The 14078-nt window shown below is 35.5% G+C and overlaps 1 protein-coding gene across 1 annotated transcript in view; it reads left to right on the top strand.

Moving 5' to 3' along the window:
- Nucleotides 1–3366: 3366 nt before the first annotated feature.
- The window catches only part of LOC142979686 (acetylcholinesterase-like), a 52912-nt gene continuing 42200 nt past the window's right edge, over nt 3367–14078 (top strand). Inside the window, exon 1 of the mRNA XM_076124757.1 lies at nt 3367–3485. The gene's annotated coding sequence lies outside the window, so the exon portion shown is untranslated. The remainder of the gene's footprint in view (nt 3486–14078) is intronic.

Here is a 14078-nt window from a genome sequence, read left to right on the forward strand (position 1 = left end):
ATGGGTAAAATTAATATGTAATTGTTGAAGTCAATCGATCTTTGAAAATGTTCACTGGGCTTTAAACAAAAAATGAGTACAAAAGATGGTCCTAAATTTATATAGTTACTTCCATGACTTTGCAGAAACTTACTGATATACATAGTTATTTTTAAACAAGAAGAATAAAAGTGTTCTAGGATCACAAATTAATATTATAACTTTATCGTGTATTCAAACCCCATCCATTGCACTTATAATAAATTGAACTTAACTATCCATCAAGCTGTACAACCATCACACAATAGCTAGTACAACGAATGTTAGTATCTATAAAAGAGCTATATCACAAGAAAAGAAAGAAAGGCTTCTACTGAAACCGCTGGCAGTATTCTATGACAATTGCGAAGCTAGCAGTGTGTAGTGTGTATAGAATTATGCATGGGCATTACCTGGCCGGCCCAATTGGACCGTGGCCTCTGCGGAGCGCCCGCCCGCCCCTACTTGTGAGGAGTTTACACTTAATTAGAAAAACGCAGCGATTGGTATATACATTTTGTTTTGTTATTTTAATAAATCTCAGGAGAATCATTGCTCAGTTCATTCTACTTAAAAAGCTAAGTTAACAATCTACATAGCATATTCGTTTAAAGTGAGTAAGGGATTTTTGAAGACATTTTTTATGGGGGTAGAAAAGAAGCTTAAAGTTTATAGAATTCGGTTCTTTACAAAGCAATTAGTATCGAAGTGTAACTTTCCGATTAGAAACGAAATAATACCTAATTCACCGTTGTCAGAATTCGCCTTTTATGGGTGTCGGTCCCGGTTGCTATAAATTAAGATGAGAGTCGCTAAGTCTAGGTTTGACACTAGATTGACCACTAACCATATGATAAGATGGGATTGCCTGAGGTGGACTTGAAGTTATAGGCATTCTCTCCCTTAGTTATAAATTATAGGGTTTTAAAACATTTAAGTGTGTAGGGTCCCTAACGTGTCAGTGACTTGCACTGAGTAGCCTCGTGATCTCGCATCTCTTGTCCCTTCGCTTATCTTTTTTTATCTTTCGCAACGTTAATGCCCGAATAAATATCGACAAATATAGGCTTGCCTTTATATATTTAACTCATTTATGTATGGCCCTTTTTAGGCAGGTTAGAATAAAATATGATTGGAACTTAGAAGATGATATTATGTAATGTTAAAGGAGAATTGTCATGCGTGACATTTCGGCCATGTTTGGTTGTAGTACCGTACTAAGACTACAACTGTGGTAGTAACCAAATGCGAAAAAAGGTTACGGTTTGTATGATTTTTCTTTACATTTCTGGGTGAAGTAGGTTTGATTTCTGTACTTTACAAATATATCTAGTTTTAGTCTAGTAATAATGAAACTATGTATTCATAAAATCAATAATCATTTTCTTGTCAAAAGTAACCGAACTCGCAATTGGCTAGCGTGGTGGACTCAAGGCCTAATGCCTCCCTCATTACGGGAGGAGACCCTTGCCCAGCAGTGGGACATTAATGGGTTAAATTTATTTATTTATTATTAGACGCAACCCCAGGACCATAGTAAACATTATCACTGTGAGATGACAAGATAATAAATTCCACGTGCCTTTTACTGAAACATTACTTTACATAAAACATAATCTTAATGTATAACGGAGGAACACGAATAACGCGTTACCGAACAAAAAACAGCTTAACTTGATACCGGCACGAACAATGATGAGACGAACCTTTGCGCTTTTAGTTTAAAAGACAATTTTTCGCAGAATATTATGTATAAGTAGTCAAACATCTTAGTAGAGAGTATGCAAAGTTCATAGCAATCGTAGTTATACAAAATTCAAAATTTGAAACGTTTTTTCATTGGAAATTGCAGAATAATTAATGATGATCTAGATATATTGTACATGCCTCTTTATTAAGTTGTCGGGCAATAAGAACCAACGTTGGTAATATCAATAATTAAAAAATTACCGTATTACGGTAAAGGATCTGATATCTGACCGCTATTTAGAACAATTCTTAAGAGAACGTACCTGTGTACAGACTCGTACAGTGGAAGTGTGGAAACAAAAACCATGTAATTGAGGCACAAAAACTTATCTGGGATACTGCAAGTACGTATATATTTTAGGCTTAAGAGGCGGCTTAACTCTTGTTACTACTGAATACATCGCTTATGTAGATACTTATAAGTTAATTCTTTTAAGCCACGATTCGTTTGTGCACTAATTCTACCTTATTTTCTTAAACGTGGGGGGCACTAATTGTACCTGACACCACCTTAATCATCTGCAATAGACAAATACAGGCCGTTGATGATGACAAGTTTAAGTAGAGTATACGACAAATACTAGTAGTCTAATGATAGCAAAAAAACATTCCAGAAGAATATATGAAGAGGTCAGGTTAAATTGCAAATTTTTGGCTATCAAAGTTTAAGAATTCGTGGTATGGATAACTTTACCGCTAGGCTGGCATAAAGTAATGTAAAGTAACAAAACTCCATAAGTGTAGCTTTGAAAATAATTTGACAATCTCTAAAAGCTCGTTGAAATAGAAATGGATCTTGTAGTATGACACTACAAAGTGCGTGAAAAAAATAAGTCTTTGTTGAGGATGCTGCTCACCCGCGTGGGCAAAACGGCGCGATGTTCTAACAAACAAATAACGTTATAGACACGGCGAGCAAAAAATTCACCCAAAGTTTTGTTTTGCCCAACAGTGGGCTAACACTAGTGGGCGAGCGTAGTAGTTATCACTATGCGGCACCTGATAGTTTTTAAGTGATAGTATTGATGTTTTCCCCGATACTACTAGCCGCCGTTATTGCTCCACAAATGCGCATTTTCCCTCTCAGACACACCCTCTTTATAAACCAATCGCATAGCGTTGTACAAATATACTGCAATACAGTTGCTTATCAGCATATCACTGAATACAACCCTATTGTCGTACAACTCTACTACGGAAACAATTATAACTAAACAGTATAAGAGAGCCCAGCAACCCTCACGACCCCCTACAACATAATCATTGTCCCGAATCTGTACAATCATGAGACTTAAATCCAAAATCTATAACGCTAGACTTACTATCTGGGCGGAAAATTTATTTGATAACCATTATACTTCCATTTGATAGCATCGCCTGCGTGCGAATGTCGTATACATCGATGCTTTATCTTCCCGACTCGTTGCTACGGCGGTTGCGGGCGTGCAATGGAGAGGCGGGCGACAGTGTATCTCGCGAGAGGTGTACGTGTGTGTGTAGAGCAGGGTAGGCCCACAGATCGGGCCCACAATGCACGTTGTTTATCCGCTAGGGCGCGGGGGTGCGGCGCGGGGCGCGGGCGGCGGAGCTCCTGGCCGGGCTCAGTCAGTTGCCAGCGCCCGCCGCCGTCGCACGCGCCCGCGAGTGCACCAGTGCCCTTACACTACAAACACTGACACTCCGACCTTCAATCCGTGAGAACGAGACGTCTATATCAGGTAAGTTCTTTTTTCAAACTCGAAAAAGGATGCGTTCCGCATTTTTCGCGAGCGAATATTCCTCCGTATTAGAGATGAAGTTATATAATATAAAATAATTAGATGAGAAAATTTGATCAAGAATTAATTGTTCTACGGCGCTACGCATATCGTAGCGGCGTAGCAGTACCGTAGCAAACAATGCGTCTGGAGCATTTTGGCGGAAGGCGGAATCGGGGATGAGTTTGATTATGGTTGTATTTTTCACGGTCAAGCCAAGGTCTTGGGAAGCGGGTGTGCTCGTTGGATGGCAAGTGTTGAAGGCATTCGCACAAGGCGCGCTAGTCCCACGGCCGCGACTCGTGTGCGCTGTCATTTTGCCATAATTGTCCTGAAAGCCTCGACCTTGTTCCGCAAGCGGACCATGCGTTCTTTGTTTCCGCGGACTGTTTTTATATTGCGTACAGAGATCACGGTATTTGTGATGGATTATGTCCTGATTTTTTAAGGATTTATGGCCAGAATACACACACACATAGCAGCTATACTTCGAAGTGGACAATGGACATCTATTAAATATATTTACTTTAATTTTCCATTATTAATATCAAATATTACACGAACACTATAGTTTCATTACTCCACTAGGTGGACAATGTAAACATGAGTGAAAGTAAAAATATATATTAAGTATAGTACCTTTATATTATATTATTCATGGGTAGTTTTCATCAGTCGTTATGCTGTCAACGGGCGAGCTCTTTATTGAAATATAGGGATTTTGGCCTTCGGATTTTATTCAGATATGAATAGTCATAGTCGAGGGAATATTGTAGCTATGCAGATGAAAGAAGCCTGTATTTTGGTTTAGTAGTCAGATTTTCTTGTATGGGTTTGAAAAATGATTGTTTTATCGCAGGTAAAGGTATGGTACTGGTGTATAACTTTTGTATATTACTTGATTAATTGCATACAGAACATTAAGTTTATGAATGTCTTGAAGTAATTACAAATTATACTTACATAGTCATTTTTTACCATTATCATCAGAAAAGATTAAAGTATAGTCACAGGTAAAAATATGTACCCAATATCATATTTTCAGGGTAAGAGTGATGTGTATATAAAAATATATTAATCAGCTATTAGTTTTATGAATATGTGCTTATTTCATGGTTCAATAAACTATTTACAATTTATAGGCATCGCAAAAAAGTAAATAAAATAGTTAGCGGGCTGCGGTAACTTTTAATACACTACGGAGGGCATCGCATAAAAAAATCACCGTTGCAGTCAACCTAAATGAAAAGCAAAAATATTTAATCTGTAATGATGTCAAACAATGCTCATTTAAAAAAAATATTTCATACTGAAAAATATAAATATAAATTCCTATCACCGAGACAGCGACTTTATACATGTGAAGTATGTCTTCCGCATAATTGCTCAAAATCATCAAAACGTGATCAGCAATTTCTGCATTCTCATTTTCACGTAATAACTAAGAATACGTCCTTGTAGGGAACCTAATCTAACAGCGTGTTATCTCAATCGGCTCACCTGTATCACACAAACAGCTACTTTCAAATTTGATTGACGATTGACACAATCTTGCGTTATCAATTTCACACACATACATGGATTGATGCATTGCAACAAGGTGCGAAACTGCGTCACAAATATTAGCATGATCTACAGATAGCAGTTCCGTGTCTGCTTATACTTTGTGTTCTCAATTATATACTTATACTAAAGCATCAATGTATACGACATTCAGAAGGTGATGAAGATATCAAATAAAAGTCTGAACTTAGAAAAAAGAAAACTGGGAATACAAGATACTTTTTTAATCTTTTAACTAAAACATCTCGTTTGTGGATTCTCTAAAACAGTTCTTGAAGGTATGCAAAGACCCCAACTTGCATCTTGGACATCGTAATGTACTCAAGGCATAATCTCGCAATTTGGTCAGCGTGGTAGACTTAAAGACGAATGCCTTCCTTATTCTAGGATTAGTTTATTTTCTAGCAGTAGGACATTGTATCGTTTTTTTTTTAAATAATGAAGCCACTCTTAAATATTTGAAGTCCAATAGGCGGATGACATGACATGTAAAATCTAAATAATAATTATAATTGAGGGAACAGTCTCTTGTTCTTACTAAACGGTGGTTTCCCAATAACCTTTTCAAAACTGGTCAAATTGCTTTTAAAACTTTCAATAAAGTTAAAAGGAATTGCAGTGTACAACCAATCATACGATGCAGGCAATTTGACGAAACATTAAATGAAAAACCTTCTGTAGTTAATTCAACTCGGAATAAAAGAGGAATGCATTGAAAATGGTTTAATTGCTACAAAAATCATTTGTTCGTTGCTAAAAGCTGTACAAAAAAGGTCTGTGTTGCTGCAGAATATTGCAAACAATCAAAGAGTCGTTGACTTCTTTTCAATGCGAAGAAAGGATATTATCACCTGTGTACATTTATCTACCTACAGTATAGTACTATTATTCAACTATTAGGACTCAAAGTTCATGTGTTGAGATGTTCGAATGGCTGACTATATAGATAAAATGGGAATACAGTTAAGACCACTTTGGTAGATTTTTATTTTACCATGGAAAAATAGTACCAAAATATGCTAGGCCATACTAAAATAAATTAATATCGCGACTGTGTCTTGACTTGTCCTTTATTCGCAAGAAAACGGTCGAAGGTTTACACACCACAAAAAAGAACAAAACCTTAGCAAGAAACTCACGGAAGAAACCATGCAAGCGAAGTAGCAACTACAATTTAGTTCATTATAAATTGTACATCATCAACACTCTTTGCTTAACAGTGATGATAACGAATATTCAACACAGGAACAATATACCACAGACTTTTTTTCAATGATCCGTTTTATTAGGTCGGGGAAAAAGTCTTTTCGCATTATACTATTTATAAACTTGTAATAAAATCTTATCTCTACACAAAAAAGCTCGATATATTGGTACCTTACGAGCTCACTGAAAGAAACCTAATGAACCGTGTACTCATTTATGATTCTTAAAGCCAATGAGATTACAGTTCATATATATTATACCATAATGCGAAAAGACTTTTTCCCCGACCTAATATGATGCTACCAAAATCTGCAGTAAGACTCAATATTCCGCACATTTTGGCAAGGGTTTCCCTCTAATCCTACATCCGCATCGAGCATAAATTCTGAACAAATGCCGTATGATTTCATACGAGAATGGACATCGAAGTCGGCCACTGTCACAGGTGTTCGTATAACGATGGGATCAACGGCTTAATGGTCTCAGATGTGGTGTTCGGCTTGTAATGTTGTTCGTGTATTATTTTTATGTTATTTGATTATATTTGAGTTGTACTTTTAAAGGCGGATGCACGACCTTAAAATATTTATTATTTTTGATAGATATATCGGCTGATATCTACATGAAGCTTACTTACTGTTGTAAACTTTAATAATTTAGGTAATATATGACAGACTTTAAATCATAACAAAATATTGTGTCGAGAGCTTCTATACGCCTAAAAACTAAAGACTTAGGTAAATTAACATTCTACTTTGTGTAACCTCAAGTTCTTCACGCTGGCCAAGTGCGGGTTGGGGACTTGGGTTCGAACCGTTGACCACTTATGTACATAGACCACTCGGCTATCACTGCTCAAAAACTATAATATTATTATCACCTACTTAACTTTCTGCTCAGAATCTACTGCAAAATGAATGCAGTAGTTATATCAGATGTTTTTTCTGTTGTTCGCGAGTGGATTCTTTGAAAAATACTGTTTATATTAGAAGGCTTAAGCTCTAAGACTGTTCGGTTCGCTGTACGTGACGCGAATACGTAGAGCCTTTGTAAAATTGAGCCGGAATAGTTACAAGTTTTCCGTTCTCACTGGATGATGTGTTTATTTTGGAAGATTGCGTTTTAATTAGACCTTGATTTTGTGTAGTGATAGAGTGTTTTAGTAATTTATTTTGACATAACTAAATATATATGTTGCGCTGATGGACATAGAGATTCGACTGCAATGCCATAATACTTTTAGACTTACTTTTTTCTTTGTTATCTATTATTTCAGTCAATTTATATAATCTAATTTTTTATTTCCTTATGCAGCGGAGGGTATCTCCGTATCACCGACTGTACAGAATCGCTACTGTATATCAACTACTATTCTACTAGTAGCGGAACGATTTCGGCCTTCTACAAACCTCGGCAGGCCCCGAAATGCAAACAAAGTTACGAGGCAAACATTACTCGATGAGTTAGAGGGGGACCGATCACGAGGTTAGGTGTAAGCGGAAATGTACTAGTCGTCATATTTCGGAACGATTGGGAGCACGCTTGTTCTACATGATATGGATCAAGAAAGGCGTAAGTTGTTTGGCTTTTATAGTGTGTTATGACTTTATTCTTCTGAAATTACATTTTTCTTTCATGTATTTGGATTGCGTTTACACTCCGAAACAAACATTGTTAGAATGATCTGTTCTTAAAGTAAGTTATGTTAGTTAGTAAAACTTATCTCTGGCGGGCAAGGGTTTTCTCACAGAATTAACGTAATCAAAGAGTCCAAGCTTGCCAAGTGCCACGTTAAAAAACGATATTTTTATTTTCATTTCCTACTTTTTAATAATTCATTGAAAAATGACAATGTTGAAATCATCATGATGACTGCAACTGGGAGTCACTATGTACATGGTCGTAATCGTAACACAAAATAGCTTGTAAATGACTAAAGCTGTATCATTAAAAGTACACCTCAGCCTTCACCTTAAGTACACTAGGCATATAGTACTTAAACTAGTATATAACATAATGTAGTCTACAAAGTTTATACTTGCATCGTCATCGTATTTCCTTTATTAAGTATGCATAGGTTTAGTCCAATCGAACGTGTGACTAAACTGAACTATAATGAAAACAATTTGAATAATATAATACTTTCTTTACTGACTTGAGAACCTCCATTTTTTATAATGCCGCGTAAGTCTGTTAACCCTGAAATAGGAAGACTTTTTTTTGTTATTTTCAACAACCTAAAACGAATTTTTTTGGGTTGATACTACTGCCCTCCAAATTATCAAACTATATACATATTAACTTAGCCTTTGTTCCAAACTATATTGGAGTCGGCTTCCAGTCTCACCGGATGCAGCTGTATACCAGTGATTTACATGGAGCGACTGCCTATCTGACCTCCACAACCCAGTACCTGTGTTATAACGCGATACCCTTCGGTAAGACTGGTTGTCAGACTTTCAAGCTTCTGACTACTGTTAACGACTGTCAAAGATCTTTGAAAATGATAGCCGGGACCCACAATTTAACGTGTCTTCCGAAACACGGAGGAACTCGATATGTATAAAATGGTCACCCATCTTCAGAACAACCTCGGCAAGCGTGGCTTAACCTCAGAGATCGATCCGTGCGGCTGATGTTAACTAAGCCACGAGCTCCTCCTCCAAATTATCAAACTACGGGCTGAAAATTATACCTAAAACTATACCTAGTTCAAAAAAAAATTTTTTTAGGCTTTACGTTTAAGAGACCGAGATTTTAAATTATGACTGCATCTTTTAATCATATGTTCATAGTCCACAGATTTTTTTAAAGATAATGAACTATTGCAACCTGCTCATGTTTCGACTAAGTCAAAAAGTAAGGCATGAAGAGTATTTTTTTTCCAAAATATGCAAATTAGTTCTAATTCTTAAAAAGTGCTTCACTTAGCCCCCGTAAATCCGCTTATTTCACTCCTTATAAAAGCCCCTCAGAGAGACCCCTATCAAACCGTTGCTTACTCCCAACAAATTCCACCTTCCCAAACAATCCCCCTAAAACAAACTATACAACAAATAACCTCAAAAATATAACCTAAAAACACAGCAAAAGCCTTAATTTTCCATCGCCATATACATAATTCTCAGTTATCAGGGCGCCCATGGCATCATAACACCGGTTCGCTATGTCCCTCCCGCGCTATTACTGCGGCGGTATTTGTATAACGGCCGTGATCAAATATTTGCGGGACTTCGAGAGTTATACACTGTTTTTTTGCGTTCTATGGGAGTGGTGGGCTGTGTTGTAATACTTGTGAAATACGGATACAAACCCGTAGTAATATTATAATAAGACTCTTTTTTTATTATTGTCGTTTACCACTGATTCTATCGTGTTGAAGTTTAGCACGTTTTTAAAACAACTACATCGTACGTAGTATCTTAGTATTCAGTAAATGCCGAAACGTCAAGCAAACCTAATTCAAAAGTTTGATACGTGGTAATTACCGTTTAATATTAGTTAATACTTTAATCACTTCACTATTGATGATAGATTGAGTTGACGATTAATATTAGTATTAGATTTTAGACATTAAATTAGGTATGTCCGTTAAGTATAAGATATACATTTTGTTAAAGACAATATTAACGTATTACTGCTTTCATGTAATAAAATAACTTGTTTTTATTTTTTTTGAGTTTTCCGTACTTCACTACTGACCACCTAGATTGCCAGTACACACGGACGTTCTTTGCGTTACTATTTTTTTGTAAAACTTCATATCTTTTCAAAAATCAAAAGCCACATAAACCCTAATAATTCATGGGACGCATCTGTACACAAGAGTTCTCGTTATTTAATAACAAAATTACGAAACTCCCATGTTGCCGAACCGAACAACACGTTGGTTAATTGTTTTATGATTACGTTACATGGATAACTCTCGCAAGTTTCACTTAAATTTACTTTGCAAGCTGTTGAATGTTTCCTGTCATCATAAGTCTAATGCCCGGTTTCCGAGACACATTTAGCGGTAGTTTATCTATTCAAACTGTCATGTTTATATGAGCTTACGATACTATACGCTATTGAATAGATAAACTACCGTTAAATGTACCTTAGAAATTGGGCATAACCAAGGTAAATGCGATATCGTTTTCTTTCTTGCATATTGAAAATTCGAGAGTTTGTTCGTTCTACTATTACGGCTAAACTGTTTAATCCATTTTCATGAAATCAAGCATAGGTATAGTAGGAGACCCATGACGACTGCTAGTATTTTGAAAATACTTTTGACTCAACTTACACGGTGCCCTGTTTCTCCAATAGTAGGTACGACACGGCTTTCCTCCCGTGAGTACCAATTTGATGGAATCAAGTTCTAATCCTACCAGTATGCGTATCACGTATCTCAGTTGACTGCTTGTGTCCGTCCAATTGATGATTACTGTTCAGTACATTGCTGCTTGACGTTACGTGTTAAGTACCATTATCTAAGGGAGGAAGACATGCAAAGTATAGTAGTTTTGAAGTAGTTATTAACTGAGATACATGATAGAGGAAACCCCCGCCCAACGGAAAATATCCAAAGACCAAAAATCTCTTTTAGGAATATGCAAGTTTTGTACACCTTTGCCCACCAATTTTCAGAAAAACAAACGTAGAAATGAACCATAAAATCGCAGGCAGGTCGTATTTTTTTTTAGAACGCAGAATTTTTATTTCTGCCCCATTTTTTAGTTCGTTGCAATTGTTTTTGGTCATTTTTGCGCGCTCAGATTCATTTGTGCTGAAATCAATTTCGTATGAATATTCCCTTTGTTCCAGTAAAAGGTGCTTTTTCAACGAATCCCTGGTACGAACAGTGCAACAGTTTTTGTTATTTTTACGTTCCGCGAAATTTGGAAAAATGTGTGTCAGTTGCCGATACTTTTGCTTTGCCAGATAACCTGGCACTAATTGTTTTCTTGTCATGATATTTAAAATAATTTCGTTACATACAACTTTTACACTGTTTTTATCGAATTGACCAGTATTGAAAAAATATTACATACTTTTTGATCAATGACAAAAACTAAATCATAGCTTACTTAAAAACATAGGCACAAAAAACTAAAATCCTACAATCAAATCATTCATTAATTTCCTTCCTTACAACACAGTTCCTGAATTTACCGCCAAATCGGAATGTAGAAAGCAGACAGTCGAGGAAAGCTATTTGATTTGGTATAGTGATTATTAATTATAGGAACAAAAATCTGTATTTCAACCACAATTTATCGAAAAATCCCTATTCACTTTGTAGGTAAAGCCCATGAAGAAAGTAGGTCATGCGAATAATAAAGTTTATCGTCACGTTGCGATCAGCTGGGCGGATGCGTGGGTGGCCACCAAAATAAACCGGCGAGGACCGTGGGTAGGTTCAAGGCTTCGCTGCAGACGTGGGATGAATGTTTAGCCCAGATTTGTAAGAGTACACGTGGCTTTACTGCAATTGTAATTGACAGTTCGGGTTTCGAATTTGACATTTGCTTAGTTAAACGTCAAATTGACAGATGTATTTTTTTTAACATTATCGGCCAGTGTCACTTTTAAAACCAAAAAATAAGCTATCGAATGTTGCATAGCTATTTTTTTTTATCTAGTAGATAAGCTATCCGGCACTGACCAGTACGCTAACTGACACTAATGTTAATAATTATTAGCGTTATTTCCTTTGATTTGTATCAAAAGGTTAAAACGTCAGTCCGCAGTTCGCACGCGATAAAGATTTCTTAGAATCTTAGGTCTGTTTCTACGAAACAAGTCAATAGGTATATTATTATGAAATAATGTGGCTTTCCATAACAGATATAGATAAGTCAAACAAAGAATCATATTTTTATAAATCATGTCATAATTGATATACGGGGTTTACTGAATTTATTTTATTTTAGTATTCATTGATTTAAGTGCGACTAAAAAGTACTATAACATTTTTTTTAAACTTATTGTTTAAAAATAAAAGTAATATTATAGTACTTTACTTTCTTACTGTATAACTGATGGGCAAGGGTCGACTCCCGAAGTAAGATAGGCCTTGAGACCTGGAAAAATCACATTAGCCATTACAACTTTCAAAAAAATTGTTTCACACTAATTACAGCTAGTGTTGCGCTCACAATTTCACATAACAAAACATGCAAGCATTTATCTCAACTAATAACTAACATAGTAAATACCTAGTACATAGCGTTACTGTAACAGATATGCCAATTAGCCAGCCAGTAAACTGAGCACCGGCTATCGAAGTTATTGTTCGAACCATTGTTTAGTTAACAAACTTCCCAAATATTTATTCTGAATATTCAATCGGATTAATAACTCAATTAGATTTTACTTTTTGATAATGGATATTTAAGGTATAAAGTTGGAAAGAAGATTTCTATAATCAATAACTGTTTAAAAAACAGACCTGAGTTAGTTTTAATTTTGTTGGTGCGTAGAGAGCAAAGTTTTTTGAACTACTTTATTGTTTAGCGTGCATCCGAAAATCGAATAATGACAACTCAAGATTGAGAATGCCTTGTAGAAAAAAAATACATTTGTAGAATTATTCATGTATTCAATAAAAAAATATGTAAAATACAATATGCGTTTTTCTTTTATAAGGCCATAACTTGAAACATTTGTTTATACAACAATATTAAATGATCTATGTTTGTCAAACTGTCCAATTGTAAGGTTGTGTTGACCAAAGTTTAGTGGTCAAGAGATGTCCTCAAGAAGACTGTTTTCTTTTTCAAAATCTTTTTACAAACATCAACCAATCCGAGTTTAATAATTAATGCTAAAATAGAGCAAAGTCCTTGTACCGAATCACATTTTTACAATACGATCGTAAACTTGTTATAACAATGTTATAGCCGCGGTACACTCTGATAAAGTCGTTACTATGAAAATATCGACGCTAATAACGTTTTATGATCGAGTTTCTTTAACGGGATAGTTATTTGTGTGTGTTACCGATTTGTATGTAGGTGACTGCATTTTATATGTTTTATATGGTGTAGTATTTATCTGTATTTCAACTGACATTAAAAAAAATAAGAATATGTCATTTTTTCGATTTAAAATTAACTTAATGTTATACCTTTTGTGAGCAACTATAGCGAAAAAACCGGGAAAAAATTCCAAATGAAATCAAACTCTTTAGTCAGTCACATATAATTATATTACTTTGTTCTTCCATAAATCAATATGATGATAATGCTACAAATTGACCTAATTTTATTTTATTGAATTTTATGCAAACACAAAAATTTGTACAGGGGCTAAGGAATTTTTTAGACTAAACCCGTCTAGCGATATAACCTGCTTGTTGAAGTCGGTTTAAAATATGTTACCTTTGCCAACATACTGCTACATTAGGTAAATGACATAATAAAGGCATAAGTCAACACAAAACTGCACAAGCCACTTCGATCGAGTATATTCTGCTAAACAGTTAAAGCTGTAGTGTTATTATGTTCGCGAACTCTTTCTTTATATACGTTCAACGGAACTCCGACATAATTCTATGAAAACTTCACTGAATGCCACTTGAAGAACTATGAGTGTGTGGATACGGCATGAGATGGCATATTATGTATTAATGTGTTGTGTAATATTACCTTATTAACGTAAAAGTACTTATTAAAATTGTTTTCCTTTTCGAAAATTACTATTTTCATTGATTTTTACGTATGACTTTGATAAGTTCTAATTTTTTTTTTTTTTATTTCTCTTTTTTGCCCCACTGCAGGCAAGGGTCTCCTTCCAAAC

This window comes from Anticarsia gemmatalis, chromosome 2, assembly GCF_050436995.1.
Source record: "Anticarsia gemmatalis isolate Benzon Research Colony breed Stoneville strain chromosome 2, ilAntGemm2 primary, whole genome shotgun sequence".
Taxonomy (NCBI): domain Eukaryota; kingdom Metazoa; phylum Arthropoda; class Insecta; order Lepidoptera; family Erebidae; genus Anticarsia; species Anticarsia gemmatalis.